This window comes from Buceros rhinoceros, unplaced genomic scaffold (assembly GCF_000710305.1).
Source record: "Buceros rhinoceros silvestris isolate BGI_N320 unplaced genomic scaffold, ASM71030v1 scaffold1479, whole genome shotgun sequence".
Taxonomy (NCBI): domain Eukaryota; kingdom Metazoa; phylum Chordata; class Aves; order Bucerotiformes; family Bucerotidae; genus Buceros; species Buceros rhinoceros.
The window spans coordinates 49,548-56,978 of NW_010433042.1; positions in this window are offsets into that span (position 1 = coordinate 49,548).

Here is a 7,431-nt window from a genome sequence, read left to right on the forward strand (position 1 = left end):
GAGGTGAGTATCAAGAAGGACTCTTAATTAAACAGAAAAGCACAATGTGCTTTGTAGTTTCAGTTACCTTCTTTGTCAAAAAAAGCACAGCAGGGCACAGTAGAGAATATTTAAAGGGAATCGGAAAAGAATTTCCCCCCATGCACTCTTGAATTTTTTTTTTTTATTTCCCAGGAGCCTTCTGCATGTGAAGAGTTTCATCAGGAGAAAATCGGGACTTGGATCTTTTAATGAATATGATCCTTTAAGAGAAAGAATTTTGAAAGAAAAATTTCTAGGATGTGAACTTAGGACCCATCCACTCCTAGGTAATGCTCCTACTTTTCAACTGTCTGGGAATGTGATTTACTCTCCAAGTTCTGCTGAAAAGCTTTTTCCTTTTTAATCTTTTGAGTACTCACCAATTTTGGGTTGATTTGATATACTCGCAGAAGCTAAGCACTGATGTTCTGAATTGAGATTTGGCAAAGAATGGTTTACTTTGGTATTAAAGGTATACACCATCCAACTCTGGCTGAACTATATGCTGCTATCACATACAAGACAACAGACAGAGATGTGGTTGCTCCCAGTGGTAACCTGTAGTAAAATGTGTGAGTGAATGGCAGCAGCACTGCAGTTACATACTCTTTTTATAGTCATTTAATAACTGTGTTTCACAAGTTCTGTAAAGAACCTATGAGTTTCCTCTGTTGCTTCTTTTCCAAGACAGATTTCTTTGATGTCACACCAAAGTACATGTCCTTAAATCATCTGTAAAAATGCACTGGGTGCAGAGGTAAAAGGAACTGCTGAAAGCATGTAAGCATTGGTTTTACACTGATGTGAAGAAAGAGGTTCTTCCTCTTCATTTCCTATTGGCAATGTGCTGTTGGGCTTTCAAAAAGATGTTCTCAAAGAAAACTTGTCGCTTTATGGGGTAGAAGGAAATGGACTTGAAGAGAGGGGGCACGTGAAAAGGTGTCCTTTGTATTTTCTCATATAAGTGTCTAAAACTTTTTTCCCCATCTTCCAGACCACAAAGGGATGCAATGTCTTTCAGTAAAAGTCAGCTTGAAGAAGACAGTAGTTCTCTACCAACCCGCACCACGAGATGACTACCATCATCCCCACATCACCATCGGCGAGTCAGAGCTGCAGTCAGTCCAGCAGTTCAGCTATCTGGGTAGCATCGTCTCCTCAGATGCCACGATCGACAAAGAGATAGACAACAGAACAGCAAAGGCAAACAGAGCTTTCAGAAAACTCCATGAGAGAGTCTGGTGCAATAAACACCTGGAGAAAAGCACAAAGATCAGTGTCTGCAGAGCCATTGTACTGTCTACTCTTCTATATGGGTCTGAATCATGGGTCATCTACCGCCACCACCTGCGACTCCTCGAACGCTTCCATCAGCGCTGCCTCCAGACAATCCTGAACACCCACTGGACTGACCACGTGACTGATGTCGCTGTCCTTGAACAGGCAGAGGTCACCAGCATTGAGGCCGTGTTGCTGAAAACGCAGCTGCGCTGGGCAGGGCACGTCTCCAGGATGGCGGATCACCGCCTCCCTAAGATTGTGTTCTACGGTGAACTCGCCACCGGCTGCCGCAAGAGAAGAGCCACAAAGAGGAGATATAAGGACTCCCTGAAACAACACCTCAGCCTTGGCCATATTGACCACCATCAGTGGTCCACCCTCGCCTCCAATTGGGAGATTTGGAGACACACCATACATAACGCTGCTGCCTCCTTTGAGAGCACCTTCGTCTGCGAAGCCAGGCCATGATGATGATAATAGAAGATGTGCTTATTGGTGAGATCTTGGCTTTCCTCTTCAAAAACGTACCACTTCTCCAGCATAACACAGTGGGTTAGTTGGGGTAGGGGATCTTTCCCAGGAACTTACTCTTTAAAACAGGTAAATGAACACCAGGGACAGTAGCAGAGAGTGCAGAGCTGAAAAAAAAAAGATAAGAGATCAATCTCTTCATACAGACTTTTCTAGTGCCAAGAGCACATTCTGTCTACCAGAGATGATTGAGCAATACCTACCAAGAGGATGAACTCCAGCAGGCAGAGAGGAATAATGACAACTCTTCTTTTGGATGGGATGGCAGAATTTTAACGAGGGATTCCCGCAAGCCCCATAAGCTCTCTCTGTAGCACTCTTATTTCAGCACCTGACCACTTGTTGAAGGGAAAGGACCATCTGAATGTCCTGAGAATGGTCTACACCCACAGACATTATCTCCTGGTTGTTCTTCCACGGAAGAACACAGCCACTTTGTAAGCCATTCTAGCTGGCCTTGTTTAGCTGGAAACTGTTGCTGCCATAGGAGGCAATGTCAGCTGGAAGCGTACAGCTCTAACATGAAGAGAAAGACTGTTCTTCTGTTTTCTCAGTATAACAGAGAAGTCGAACATCATTGCTCACTCCCTGCCCAGTCTCAATGGGGAAGCAAAGGCTTTACAGTGTTACAGTCACAAGGGGAAGAGATGAATGATAAATTGCAGACATTTGGGACAAACATAGAATTCAAAAATATGACCTACAAGTAGACATGTTGAATGCACACACCTTTTAATGCAAAGTTCACACCTAAGATAGCTAATGTCAGTCATGATCGGTACTATTACATGCTTACAAAAAGGTGATCTCAGAAAAAACCGTTGAAATTCAGAGAACAAATTCTTCATTCACAAATCAAGATGGGAAGTGAAGTCCAGTTCAGTGACCAGGACTTGATGAGTGGGGCCCTACAAAATGGGGAGAACTAACACCTGCATTCAAAAATTGAAACACAAAGAGAAGCCCTGGCTGCTTGGGATATGACAACTTCAAGAGATCAATAACCATGGAAACCTCAGTAAAAGGAATTAATCTTCAAGGAAATTCAGAATAGAGAGGAAGGAGTGATGACTGGAAAACCCTTCAGAGGCAAAAATAGATGTATTCCCCTCTCCAGAGATGCTTGTGGTAGAAACAGTTTTTATTTTAAAACAAAATATGTTCTCACTGGCATCTATGAAAATCTATTTGGTGCAGAGGTTTTGTAATACCTCTTTTATAGAGGTGTCACTTTTATGCATTTAGAAGCTTACAGTCAAACTCACTCTCAAATTGACTAATGCTCTTCAAATGTGATTTTTATTTCTATAACCAGGTACACCATCAGAAACGACAGGTAAAAAATGGTGGGAAAGAGACAAGAGCGTTCTCACACACACAGAGAAAGCTTGCCTGGCCTCTCAAACAGCTGGCTGAGCACGAGATCTCTGCATCAGCGAATTAACATGTCTGAAGGAGCTCGAGAAGAAACAATGCTTTCACCACTGCTAAAATTTAACTTTGTACCTTACCTTTCAGCAGTGAAAATTCGTAACAAGGACAATAAAAGCGGCAACAGAGGAACATTTTTCCCCTTACTCTCTTGGAACTACCTGCTGTTTGTCCAGCACTCGTGTGCACCCAGCTGAGACCAGCAAGTTCGCTTTCCTTTTGTTGTGCTCTGAATCGGATATAAACTCTAAAGCAAAACTCCCGCACTAAACTACTTCTACTCTGCCAGTGAAATCTTTAAGCCTTACAATATTTGTTTAAGATCAACAGATAAGATCCTGTTTGCGAGACATTTGCAGATAGTAGGTGGATTAAGTAAATTGTTCAGAAATGGCTGTCATCAGTCCCTGCTGATCAGTGAGTGTTCCTCTGAACAGCAGCATTTACAGACCATCACTGTTCCGCACCTGGGGAGAAAACCTTACTCTGTACCCCTTACAGCCCCACTACAGCTGCCCCAGCAGACTCCCACTGGTGAAAGCAGACCCCAACTTTCATACTGGTCCTGCTGCTTCACTGACAACACAAGCATGAACTATATCAAAGAAATGACATCAATGACATGCCAGTTGCAGAGAGTCACAGTCCTGTCACTCAGGATTGTAAAAACAAGATAAACTCTGCAGATTCATTACTACCTTCATGTTACCAATAACATAATTCATCTACTACAATACTCTGTAAAGGGCCAGCTTTACTGTCCAGTAGGTGTCCATCTCACAGACATGGTGCAGTGCTTTTCATCATCCTTGACCCTCATACTGAGGGCATGTACTTCATACAGATGTATAGAGGTACCTCTGGAGATGCCAGGAAGGGGTCTCAAAATCCCCATCTCCCGGGTCTTTGTCAGAGAGGCTTGCAATTAATACAACTATATTCAGCAAGCTCTGTATCTTCTGTGTTCCCATCACAGAATCTATTTTCATACAAATCTGAAGTCAACTGGCTATATCCCCATATAGTGGCCTACTCAGCAATCATGTTGAGAAGAAATCGATGTCTTTGAAAACTGTAGAGCTGAGCTACATGTACAGAATATGATTTGTATAAGTAGTAAGTACTTCCTGGTCCATCAATACCTGTACCACTGAATGCAGAATTAGGCTGTTGCTGAAAGGACCTGCATGCTAGGGAGTAGAGAAAGAGTACCTATACCATTTCAATTGTTGTACTTTTATCTCTAATCAGCATCAACGTGCACAAGTGTAAATTACAGGAATCACAACGTGTTTAGCTCGGAGCCTGATTTAATGGGTTGTAAAGTCTGTGCCTTGCTAGAGCAGTTTACTGGAGACAAAAGCTGTGCCAGAGGTAAACTAAAGGAATGTGGTTAACCTGCCCAATTTAATGGCATTGTGCAGATTTATCTCTCATTGCTCTAAAACCTGTAACCCTTGGTACTTCCTTTGAGTTCTCTTTGCCTGTCTTCATTCCTGGAATGTGCCAGACACATGCTGTTAGGAAACTGACAGTGCCAAACTGCTCTCTCATCTTCTCCTACCTGTCCTTCAGCTGGTGCATCCTAAGGACATCATCTCCTACACTGAAAGTTCAGAGTGCAAGCAGTGGCTTCTTCAGTGGGGCAAAAGTTCATACAGAAGAGTACACTGTGACTGCCGTGTTCCTCCTCTTGGACAGAATGCCTTGTTCTGCGCTGGTTTTTTTGAGGGGCATATTTTGGACGCCTGCTAATTACAGAAATCTGTAGATCAGCCATGCACTGCTACATTCACATAGATTAGAAATGGTTTCCATTTTTGCAGAACAGTCCTTTGATTACTTATTAATTTGGGTTCCATGTTCCACTTCCCTGCACTGTCTGTTCTTGCCAATCTAGTCCGTGGGTCACAGGAAGTTATTTCCTTGTAAGCAGAGCTCATTAAGGCAGAGTCTTCATAGTTATTCCCTTTACAGACATCTTCAAGGCCCTAAAAAGAATCTGGGCCTTAGAAGAACAAGAGGTAGCCTGGGCCTTCTCTTGCATCACACGTGATATCAAAGTCCACTAGCAAACAAGCCTCACCAAGACAGCGCATCCTGGCACCGAACACTTGGGCAGGTATAATGAGTAAGAAAATGCAGACCCTGTTTAAAAGTAAGGAACTCCTTACCTGCTTGAAGAGGGCATGCAGAAGAATTTCAGGAGTAGGGTCCACGAAAGAAAAGTCTTTGTGGTTCTGATGGATGCAAGTTATCCTCATTTATTAAGACAAGAGCCATAAGGTTCTTGAGTTTTAAGGATTGCTTTTATCAGTATGCGGCTAAAGCTGGGAGAGCAATCTCAAATATACAGGATGTTGGGTTTAGTTACTATCTTCATTTATGTAATCCATTAAAAAATACCTTCATGGCCTGTTTGCTCAGTGGGATGTGAGCTTACCATTATTCAAGACTGGTTCACAGAACCATAACTGGTAATGTCTGAGACATGCAAAATAGCTACCTAGAGAAAAATATCTATAATGATTTCTTGTTTCACTTCTTACAGTTTTAATATCTCCTTAGTAAGTCTGAATACAGCCCTAATTAACCCTAGTTTCATTTCATTAGTATGCTATAAAAAAAAAGAGCAACAGGTGTCCAGGCAGGTAGGTAGGTAGCCTTTATAGCACACAGTTCACCTTAGGACAAGCCATACCTGGTTTTCTTTCAACACAAAGGAACACACCTGCCCACCCTTTGCCAGATTCCTGAGTGCTGTCAGAACTTTCCTCTGAAGAAGGCTACAAGCGTGTAGCCCTCATTTTCAGTGAAGCTTGTAACCTTCAGTCTTCTCAGTGGTATCCAGCAACAGGGCGTGGAGCAATGGGCACAAACCAGAACACAGGAAGTTCCATCTGACCCTGAGGAAGAAATTCTTTGTGGGTGACAGGGCACTGGAACAGAGTGCCCAGAGGTTGCGTAGTCTCCTCTTCCGGAGATATTCAACACCCTCCTGGATGCGATCCTGCGCAACCTGCTCTAAGCAAACCTGCTTTAGCAGGAGGGTTGGACTAGATGAGCTCCAGAGGTCTCTTCCTACCCCTACCATTCTGTGATTAATTGTTATTTGCATAGCGATTAGTAATTCTGAAGTTGCCATATGGCCTTAGCTGCCCAATCTTTTCCAGATTGACTTCAGTTACATGTAGCAATTTTTTCTTCCTAGTTTGTCAAAGCCTCATTCAACAAAAATTCTTCAACTCACACGGACCCCACTGATTAGTTAGCATCTGAGCAGTTTCCTAAAACATTTCCTGAAAAGGTTACAACCTTCCTTTTGAAACCCAAGAAAATTTGTTTCAGTCAAATATATGAAAGAATGTGAACAACTGGACAAACCTGACATACAAAGAAAAAAGGTAAGTCAGTCAGTCATCTATACTTGTCAGCCAAAGATGTTTGCTTTCCACGTAATTCTGTGAACCACCTGCATTGGAGATCAGCGTTTGCAAGTGGGAACAGGGTGGCTGTCTGACAGGGATAGGCTGTATCTCTGTGCAGTTTTCCAAATGCAACTCTACAGCTGTGTGGCATGAGGTAGGACAGTTTCAACTTTAGAAATTTTGGCAATATGCTTTCTGGTCCCTCCGGATCTTTCCCCATAATTTTTAGCAATTAAAATATTTTCTCTGTGATAAATACCTTAGCTTGAAGCCCAAATAAGATGAAGATTCTCTGAATGATACAACCTTACGTATGTTTCTCCCTAGAGGGTGATCCTCACATCAACTTTCGTCACTACCCTAAAGCAGACCGCAGCTTTTCATACAAAACCAAAAAAAAAAACCAAACCCCAAAACAAAAACCAACCACCACAAAACAACCCCCAACCCAACCCAGCCCAAACCATAATCACTACATTCTTCTTTTTCTCTTTTAAGCAGGCCTAGCACGCTACAGAAACACTCCATTTCTCTCGAGATCTTCCACTGGCTGGTACAGGTCTGTTTATCTACTTGTATGTAAAGAACCTTGAAAGAACACACTTCCCAGGCTTGCAGTATCTCCTCCACCTAGCAAAGACACCATCATCACACAGACTAAAGTGTAAAAAACACAGGAGCAAACACCAACCTCCCACGGTCAACACGAACACAGATCAATACAAGATCACCTGAGCCT